At 44.4% G+C, this 9801-nt stretch overlaps 1 non-coding gene across 1 annotated transcript; it reads left to right on the top strand.

Annotated features, from left to right (window-relative positions):
* Window positions 1-7091: 7091 nt before the first annotated feature.
* Window positions 7092-7163, top strand: TRNAP-AGG (transfer RNA proline (anticodon AGG)). Its single transcript has one exon. It is a non-coding gene; the product is annotated as a tRNA-Pro (tRNA).
* Window positions 7164-9801: the final 2638 nt, after the last annotated feature.

Raw genomic sequence — 9801 nt, 5'->3', positions numbered from 1 at the left:
ATATTATGCATTTCATGATGTGAAATGTGAAAAGCTCTACCACCAGATGTGTCGCCTGAACAGTCTCCATTGGGAAATGTAGTTCTCTGAAGGAAAGCCCGCTTTATAATCTCACTTTTAGATATAGGCTTTAAACCATCTACCACCTTCTTCAGATTTATCGCCTTAGGAGCCCCCGAAGACTAACAAACTCCACGTTGTAAAGGAGCTTATCATGTAGGAGGAGATTTTTTTTGGGGGGGGGGGAGGAAAATGGCACTCTGGCCCCCTAAAATCATTTTGGGGGTGGGGGGAGCAGAAAACATCTGGCTCGCCACTGTTGTCACCCTTCATACTTAACAAAGCTTACAAGCAGTATCGTAGTTGAGGTTAATGTCCGACTGTTACCGTGTTGGCCAGCACGTTCAGAACCGTGCGTTGAGCCATATCTGAGGAGCCTAGCGGTTTGAACGGAATCGCGATATCCATAACGACCTTAACATAGAAGATATCTACACCAGAATCAAGAAGAATGCACGGAAAGTCTATTCTGGTAGAGATGCAAACCCCCAACACCCTCTTCTCATCTATGGTGGGCAATTATGACACAAAAGGCCTCTGATACAAACTGCCCAAGGTCATTCTTATCTAATCCATCTCACTAGGGTGCTAGCCATATCCTGGTCAGCAAGATTCCGTCCAAAAAAAAAAAGTTCCACCGCTTCCCATCAACCATCCAGCCTCACCAATAATCATGTTCAGAATTGGCATTCAAGGCCCAATTTGGGCCGACGGAGTGAAGCGTGGTCTGTTTGGTCTAAGAGGCCCCGAGTTCGATTCCCGACTGGGTTATTTCCGATGGCTCGGGGGCTGGGTGTGTGCGCCGTCCTCAACATTAGAATTCATCATAGACAGGGCACCAACCTCACAGACGAGCAGGTCGCCTATGAGGCGTTAACTCGGAAGACCTGCACCAGGCCTTTCCGGTCCACACGACATTAAATGAAAATTAGGTTAATAATGACTTTGAGAATGCAAACACGTTGTTACCTAAAAAAAAAAAAAAAAAAACCACTTGTAGTATAGGAACATATCTGATTTACTGTCATTTCCTATCTCTTACTTAAAATTGAACATCTCCCGAGGTTCTTACTGTATTCTGCGCGAAGGTGGGAGTGGCGTAGATAAGGGGAAGGGACGGATAAGGGGGATATATCTCCCCTTCTCCAAATGCGGCACTTTTACTCATTATCACAGATACATATATAATTTACAAGTATAAAATTAAAAATTTCAAGTTGCAAAACGTACATTTAAAATGTGGAGTTTTTCCTCGGACTCAACGACCGATCCCACCTCTACCGCCTCAAGAACAGTGTCCTGAAGCGTGAGACTTTGGGTCGGGGGATACAACTGGGGAGAAGGACAAGTACCTCGCAAGGCGGTCTCATTGTTATGCTGAACAGAGGCCTTGTGGGGGTGGGGGGTGGAAATATTGGAAGGGATAGACAAAGAAGAGAGAAGGAAGCGGCCGTGGCCTTAAGTTAGGTACCATCCCGGCATTCGCCTGGACGAGAAGTGGAAAACCACAGAAAACCATTTCGGGGATGGCTGAGCTGAGAATCGAAACCCCTCTACTGAGATGACCTCCCGAGGCCGAGTGGACCCTCTTCCAGCCCTCGTACCACTTTTCAAATTTCGTGGCAGAGCCGGAAATCGAACCCGGGCCTCTGGGTGGCAGGTAATCACTCTAACTACCACACCACAGAGGCAGACGGTTAGGTACTTATTGGAAGAATTAAGAATGTTTCTATGTTCCTAGCATTTCATATTTTATGACTTGATTTTAATTATCAAAATATAATTCACCTCCCATGTAAATACAAACCCTATAGAAAACAACAGACGTCATATCCATGGTTTCAATACCTTTTGAGAAAAGTGAAGCTGTGAGAAACTTATACAATACCATGTGCTCATTCTTCTTTTGTATATTACACCACAAGTTACTTTCATCCATCCTGTCCGACCTCCCTTGGTCAACTCTTGTTCTTTTCCAACCCCGGTGGTATTAGAGCACACGGGACCTAGCGTGTCTTCATTTTCTTGACCTTCGTGGCCTTGTCTTCCTTTGGACGATACCTTCATTTTTGGAAGTGTCAGATCCCTTCCATTTTTTCTCTCTCTGATTTGTGTTAGGTCTATATAGAGGATGGTTGCCCAGTTGTACTTCCTATTAAGACAATAATCACCGGGCGAGTTGGCCATGCGGTTAGGAGCGCGCAGCTGTGAGCTCGCATCCGGTAGTGGGTTCGAATCCCACTGTCGGCAGCCCTGAAGATGGTTTTCCGTGGTTTCCCATTTTCACACCAGGCAAATGCTGGGGCTGTAATTAAGGACACGGCCGCTGTCTTCCCATTCCTAGGCCTTTTCTGTCCCGTCGTCGCCATAAGACCTATCTGTGTCGGTGTGACGTAAAGCAAATAGCAAACAAAAGAAATAATAATCACCACCACCACTGACACTACTAATAGAGCATTTGAACAGCATTCACTGTTAAATGAATCGTATGAGTTTTTAAAATCCACAATATCCCGGCAATTGATAGATACAGAGAGTAATCACTCTCGGTACTGGCTATTGACACCTAGAGACAGGAAACCACAATTCGAGGAAATCCTGCACAAGAGAAGGATTAGTAGTCGAGTGGAAATCGCGAGGTGGAAGAAAACTTTTAATCTGACACATTTCAAAGAATTTGAAAACAATAATAGAGGGACATGTAGATCTTTCAGACTACTGGTACTCTGAATATTTGATGGAATTCAGCTCCGAGGAAAGTAGGGAAATTCATTTTAGGATAAGTAGAATAAAAATCATATAAAATATTTATTTTATTTATTCTCCAAGAGAGATATCAGCTTACAAATAATAATTGACCACGGGGGTTCTGAAACAAGCACACAAGTTCTTGCATTGACGAATATCAGTATGCATAATTCAGTATAGGATTCACTCGCTATCATGAGAAACACAAATGGTGATGGAGAATTTTTAGTGAATCCAACCCGGGTCCGGTCTTCTTGATTGCTCAAGATCCCTAATATTTCGAAAACTCCCCTTCTGTAGATTGCGGACTCGACCAGCCTTGTAATCGCTTAGCTCGGTCATTCAGAATTACAGCCAGTCGATAGAAAACAATCGGCAAGTTGTTTGCAAGATATAATTTGCTGTATACAGCTCTCAGACCGCACCCGGGTGTAAGTGTAATACGGACGGTGATACGTTTGTTGACAGTAATTTTGATAAAATAGTACAAGAGTAGGTAGATGATGCTTTAGGAAGTAAAGTATCTGGAGAAGAGGACATATTATATTTGACCTCAGATCATGGTTGTGCTTCGTGGAACAAGAAGACGGATATGTAGGAGGAGAAAATTCTGAAAATTACAGTGATGATGATTCATGCAACTCATCAAATTATACTGGCGACTTCAACACAGCTTCTAAAGTGTTTTGTGGCAAAAACAAGTTCAAATGGAGTTCCTCTCTCTGCATTAGCCACTCCAGAACGAAAAAACACAACTTCGTGGTGAAACTTCCAGGTCTTACAGGACAAGCACGCGGCTGTGATGTAAGTCTGAAAACATGAGCATGAAAAGGGTTCGCAATTTTCAATAAAGCATTGGATATTTCAAACGGTCTTTTGCATTGTGTTTCATTAATATATTAGATTTTCAAATATGCCTAAATGTCGTCTCTACCATACTATAAAATATTATCTGTTATGTGCATAGGAGCAAACATATGCAAATAAGAGTTCCTTTTTTTTCTTGATATTACATTAGCTCGTCTATTCTTACAATATTTCGTTTTTCATTGTAGTATAACGTAGTAATAGGTCCTTCTCGATAATAAAATACGGAAATAACAAAGGAAAGATGGCTGTTTTATATTAAAGGTAAATTCTGACAGAAGTCTCACAGACTGGACTCGGGTATGTATGTCCTCATTGTGGTACCCGGGTAGTTGAGGGTTAAATGTTTAAGGCGATGTAATTTAGACAAAGACAATCCGAGGATTCTCATATGTTTCAAGGTCAACAGTGGTATATCACCTGTAGTTCTAGAGTCCAATAACACACAAGTTTTTCAATGGAACATGGTAGTGATCCATACCCGGGGGCAAAGACCCCCGTGCCCCAGCTCTCAGGGAAAGGACAAAATCTAATGTGGTGAAGTGTTTTTGTTTCAAGAAAATGATTTAAAGGTCGGTATTACGTAGAAGTGGTAGTACCGCCCCCATTAACGGGCAGGGGATACCCTTATTCTACCGCGGAATACAAGTCGTCATTCATCTTCCAAAATACTAAAAATACTACATACCCCCAGGTCTATCCGCTCTCCCTCCCCCCAAAATTGTCATATGGGCGCCCATGTAGTGATCAGAGAGATATGATAAGACAGGGTTCGTAGATGGACTTCTCCTGGTTGACTTCAGACGCCTGATGTTGATTCCTTTCCAAGCGATTTGTTGGATCTAATACAACAGCTTTTTCGGTGTGTTGGTTTACTGCGATAATATCAGCTCTTCTAAAATATCCTTTAGAGTATTCACTGTGTACTTATTCATGGGTCTCCTATCGTAACGATCTTGGAAGCAAGGAAACGAGCTCTTCGACTAAGAGGTATATTCCGAAACGTTAGTGGAGAGATGGCGGGGAATGACATTAATAAACGAATAAGTTTGGGCGGAGCCTCTGTTGTGTAGTGGTTAGTGTGATTAGCTGCCAACCCCGGAGGCCCGGGTTGGATTCCCCGCTCTGCCACGAAATTTGATAAGTGGTATGAGGACTGAAACAGGGTCCTCTCAGCCTTGGGAGGTCAAGTGAGTAGAGGGACTTCGATTCCCACCTCAGCCATCCTCGAAATGGTTTTCCGTAGTTTCCCACTTCTCTTCAAGCAAATGTCGGGATGGTACCTAACTTAAGGCCATGGCTGCTTCCTTCCCTCTTCCTTGTCTATCCCTTCCAATCTCCCCATCCCCTTACAAGGCCTCTGTTCAGCATAGTAGGTGAGGCTACCCGGCGAGAGACTGGTCCTCCCTTGCAGTTGTATTCCCCGATCCAAAGTCTCACGCTTCCAGGACACTGCCCTTGAGGAGGTGGAGGTGGGATCCCTCGCTGAGCACGAGGGAAAAGCCAATCATGGAGGGTAAACAGATAAAGAAGAAGAAGTCGGGGAATGATGCACTACAATCTAGGCTCTAAATAGTTTTCTTCAAGCTGAGTGAAGTAGTAGTTTAGGGGAAGACCTGAAATCTATTTCTCAAACATTTATGTTATTAATGGTCCTATTACATAACTAAAGTTACGTAGGATTACATTTCCGATTATTTATGTCTTATACATTATTAGCGTACCAGCTAAGATAGGGGAGAGATTCGTGAATTTAACTTTTTTTTTTTTTTTTTTGCTAAGTCCATATCAACGCCGAACCACGAGGAAATGGGTCAACAGAATTTAATGAAAATCGGTATATAAAGTCTGGGAATAAGGTGCTACAGTCTCGGTTTTAAATCATTTTTATTCACCCTGGATGAAATAGTAGTTTAGGGGAAGGTGCTTAAAATGTATTTTTTAAATACCGGTACCTATGTTTACTCGGACTCAGCGAGGGATCTCACCTCTACCGCCTCAAGGGCAGTGTCCTGGAGCTTCAGACTCTGGGTCGGGGGATACAACTGGTGAGTATGACCAGTACCTCGCCTGCTATGCTGAACAGGGGCCTTATGGGGGATGGGAAGATTGGAAGGGATATAGAAGGAAGAGGGAAGGAAGCGGCCGTGGCCTTAATTTAGGTACCATCCCGGCATTTGCCTGGAGGAGAAGTGGGAAACCACGGAAAACCACTTCCAAGATGGCTGAGGTGGGAATCGAATCCCCCCTCTATTCAGTTGACCTCCCGAGGCTGAGTGGACCCCATTCCAGACCTCGTACGACTTTTTAAATTTCGTTGCAGAGCCGGGAATCGAACCCGGACCTCTAGGGGCGGCAGCTAATCACACTAACCACTACACCACGGAATAATGAAGGAAAATAGCTGGGGGCCTTGCATATTCTGTATGATCGTCCCGTCAACGCCGGGTACTGCAGCTAGTATGAAGATAAACTTGGAATTCATCATCATCATCATCATTATCATCATCGGTTTACCCTCCAGGTTTGGCTTTTCCCTCGGACTCTGCGAGGGATCCCACCTCTACCGCCTCGAGGGCAGTGTCCTGGAGCTTCAGACTCTTGGTCGGGGGATACAACTGGGGAGAATGACCAGTACCTCGCCCAGGCGGCCTCACCTACTATGCTGAACAGGGGCCTTGTGGAGGGATGGGAAGATTGGAAGGGATAGGCAAGGAAGAGGGAAGGAAGCGGCCGAGGCCTTAAGTTAGGTACCATCCCGGCATTCGCCTGGAGGAGAAGTGGGAAACCACGGAAAACCACTTCCAGGATGGCTGAGGTGGGAATCTAACCCACCTCTACTCAGTTGACCTCCCGAGGCTGAGTGGACCCCGTTCCAGCCCTCGTACCACTTTTCAATTTTTTTTCGTGGCAGAACCGGGAATCGAACCCGGGCCTCCGGGGGTGGCAGCTAATCACGCTAACCACTACACCACAGGGGCGGACAACTTGGAATTCAACACGACAAATCCGGGTAAGTATTCCTTTAGGCTATACGAAGAGGAATTAGGGAACTGGAATCATTTATCAAGGGAAATGTTCGAGAAACTTCCAAGTTCTTTGAAATCATTTAAGAAAAGAGTAGGTAAAACAACTGATAGGGAATTTGCCATCCTGGTGCGAGCCGTAAATGCAGATCAGTGATAGTTGATTGAAGACATCTCCGAATACCACGCAGCTCGCTCTTGTAATAAAACATTGATCTTCTAGTTACGTGGCTCTTCAAGTCGTGCAGATCAGTGATAGTTGATTGAAGACATCTCCGAATACCACGCAGCTCGCTCTTGTAATAAAACATTGATCTTCTAGTTACGTGGCTCTTCAAGTCGTACAGCTACTCCTCTGTAGGTTAAACCGTTTACTCTCACGCACCATGTGGCTCGTTGGTCTAGGGGTATGATTCTCGCTTAGGGTGCGAGAGGTCCCGGGTTCAAATCCCGGACGAGCCCAGGATTTTTACTTCCTGAATTCTAATGGACAATTCAGGTAAAACAATAATAAAATCAAGTACAACAGCCAACTTACGCGCAGTAGGAAATACGGTAAATACCAAGAGTGCTGTAGTGTTTTTATTATAATAATAATTTCCTCTCGCCTCTAGAGCATGTTCTGAGAACCATTTTAGTGGACATTTAGGGGGTCTCCATCAGTAACAGAAACCTTAAATGCAAAGGATAATAAACAAATAAAGTATTTGTTATAAATTCTGCTGAAACATAATCTCGTTGAACATCACTAATGCCGTACCTTTTACGTACAGCACGGCCTTTATTGTTATAGCATTTAAGAAAGAAAAAAAAATGAAAACTGCTGTAAAAGAAGAGAATTGTGTAACAGTATTTAAAGTAATGTCCCGTTCATTGCTCTCAGAACAGGTGCCTGATTTCAAATTTTTATAATAAATGTATAGTCATTGTAGGAAACAAATACTGGTACTGTATAGCGTAAATCATTCTTTCTTAATCTGTTTCTCCCTCGGTCTCAGCGAGCGATCCCACGTCTACCGCCTCCAGGACAGTGTCCTGGAGCGTGAGACATTAGGTTGGGTATACAACTGGGGAGGATGACCAGTACTTCGCCAAGGTGGCCTCCCATGCTATGTTGAACAGGGGTCCTTGTGGGGCATGGGAAGATTGGAAGGGAGAGACGACGAAGCGGCCGTGGCTTTAAGTAAGGTACCATCCCGGCATTTACCTGGAGAAGAAGTGGGAAACCACGGAAAACCACTTCGAGGATGGCAGAGGTGGGAATCGACACCTCGCCCCCCACCCAACCCCCCCTCTACTCATTTGACCTCCGGAGGCTGAGTAGACCCCGTTCCAGCCCTCGTACCACTTTTCAAATCTCGTGGCAGAGCCGGGCCTCCGGGGGTGGCAGCTAATCATGCTAACCACTACACCACAGAGGCGGACCATAGCGTAAATACTATTTCATTTCAAAAGACATTGGCCGAAGGATTGCAGTTTAAATGGGAAGGAAGAGTTTAGTTTAACTTTCCATACATTTTTATTTATATTTTTATTTACAACACTTTTTGCGCTTGTGGGTATTGGTGGGGTGTGTGTGTTACATAGTATTCTTCGTATTCTCTAGCTTTCAGTTATTATTTTAATTAGTATTGTCACGCCGAAGCTCGAAGCCGGTACGTCAGATCTCGAAAACTGAAACGTTCCGATTTATACATATATACTTGCTTTACGTCGCACCGACACAGATAAGTCTTTTGGCGACGATGGGATAGGAAAGGGTTAAGGTTGGGAAGGAAGCGGCCGTGGCCTTAATTAAGGTACAGCCTCAGCATTTGGCTGGTGTGAAAACGGGAAACAACGGAAAACCATCTTCAGGGATTCCGACAGTGGGGTTCGAACCTACTATCTCCCGAATGCAAGCTCACAGCTGCGCGCCCCTAACCGCACGACCAACTCGCCCGGTATTATTATTATTATATATAATATATTATTATTATTATTATTATTATTATTATTATAGACCCAAAGACTATGGCTGAAAGAAGTTCATCAGGATCTTACAAAATGCGGTATTAAGGAGGGAGATAATACAAACAGAACAGTGTTCAGAAGGAAAATTGCGGAAGTGACGAATCTGTTCGTAGAGAAACCAAGGAGAACAAGAAGGGTGTTCTCGGATGTGGAACGAGCAAAAGCGAGCCAGAGAATGAAGGAGTATTTGCGTAAAAATAAAGAACATCAACAGTCAAGGAAGTTGTGTAATCGTAACCCATAGGAGGTTGAAACGATCCTAAATGAATGAATGAATGTATAAATAAATAAATAAATAAATAAATAAATAAATAAATAAATAAATAAATAAATAAATAAATAAATAAATAAATAAATAATAGTTACCTCTGTGGTGTAGTACTGTACTTAGCGTGATTAGCTGCCACCCCCGGAGGCCCGCACGTGATTCCCAGCTCTGCCACGATATTTGAAAAGTGGTGCGAGGGGTGGAACGAGGTTCACTCAGCCTTGGGAGGTCAACTGAGTAGAAGGGGGTGGGGGGTGGGGTGTTTCGATTCCTATCTCAGCCATCCTCGAAGGGTTTTCAGTGGTTTCCCACTTCTCTTCCAGGCAAATACCAGGATGATACCTAACTTAAGACCACGGCCGTTTCCTTCACTCTTCCTTATCTATCCCATCCAATCTTCCAATCCCCCGACAAGGCCCCTGTTCAGCACAGCAGGTGTGGCCGCCTATGTGAGGCACTGGTCCTCCTCCACACTTGTATCTCCGACCCCACGCTGAGTCCGAGGGAAAAACCAACCCTGGAGGGTAAACAGATTAAGAAAGAAATAATGACAGTAAACCGGGCGAGTTGGACGTGCAGTTAGGGTCGCGCAGCTGTGAGCTTGCATTCGGGAGATACTGGGTTCGAATCCCAACGTCGGTAGCCCTGAAGATGGTTTTCCGTGGTTTACCATTTTGACACCTGGCAAATGCTGGGGCTGTACCTTAATTAAGGCAACGGCCGCTGTCTTCCCAATCCTAGCCCTTTCCCGAGTGTCCGAAGACGAGGCCCAACATACATATGTTCATTCTGGGTCAGTGCAGGCCAGAAAATGATGGG

Source organism: Anabrus simplex, chromosome 4 (genome assembly GCF_040414725.1).
Source record: "Anabrus simplex isolate iqAnaSimp1 chromosome 4, ASM4041472v1, whole genome shotgun sequence".
In the NCBI taxonomy this organism is placed as follows: domain Eukaryota; kingdom Metazoa; phylum Arthropoda; class Insecta; order Orthoptera; family Tettigoniidae; genus Anabrus; species Anabrus simplex.
This window is presented reverse-complemented; position numbering and strand designations above follow the sequence as displayed.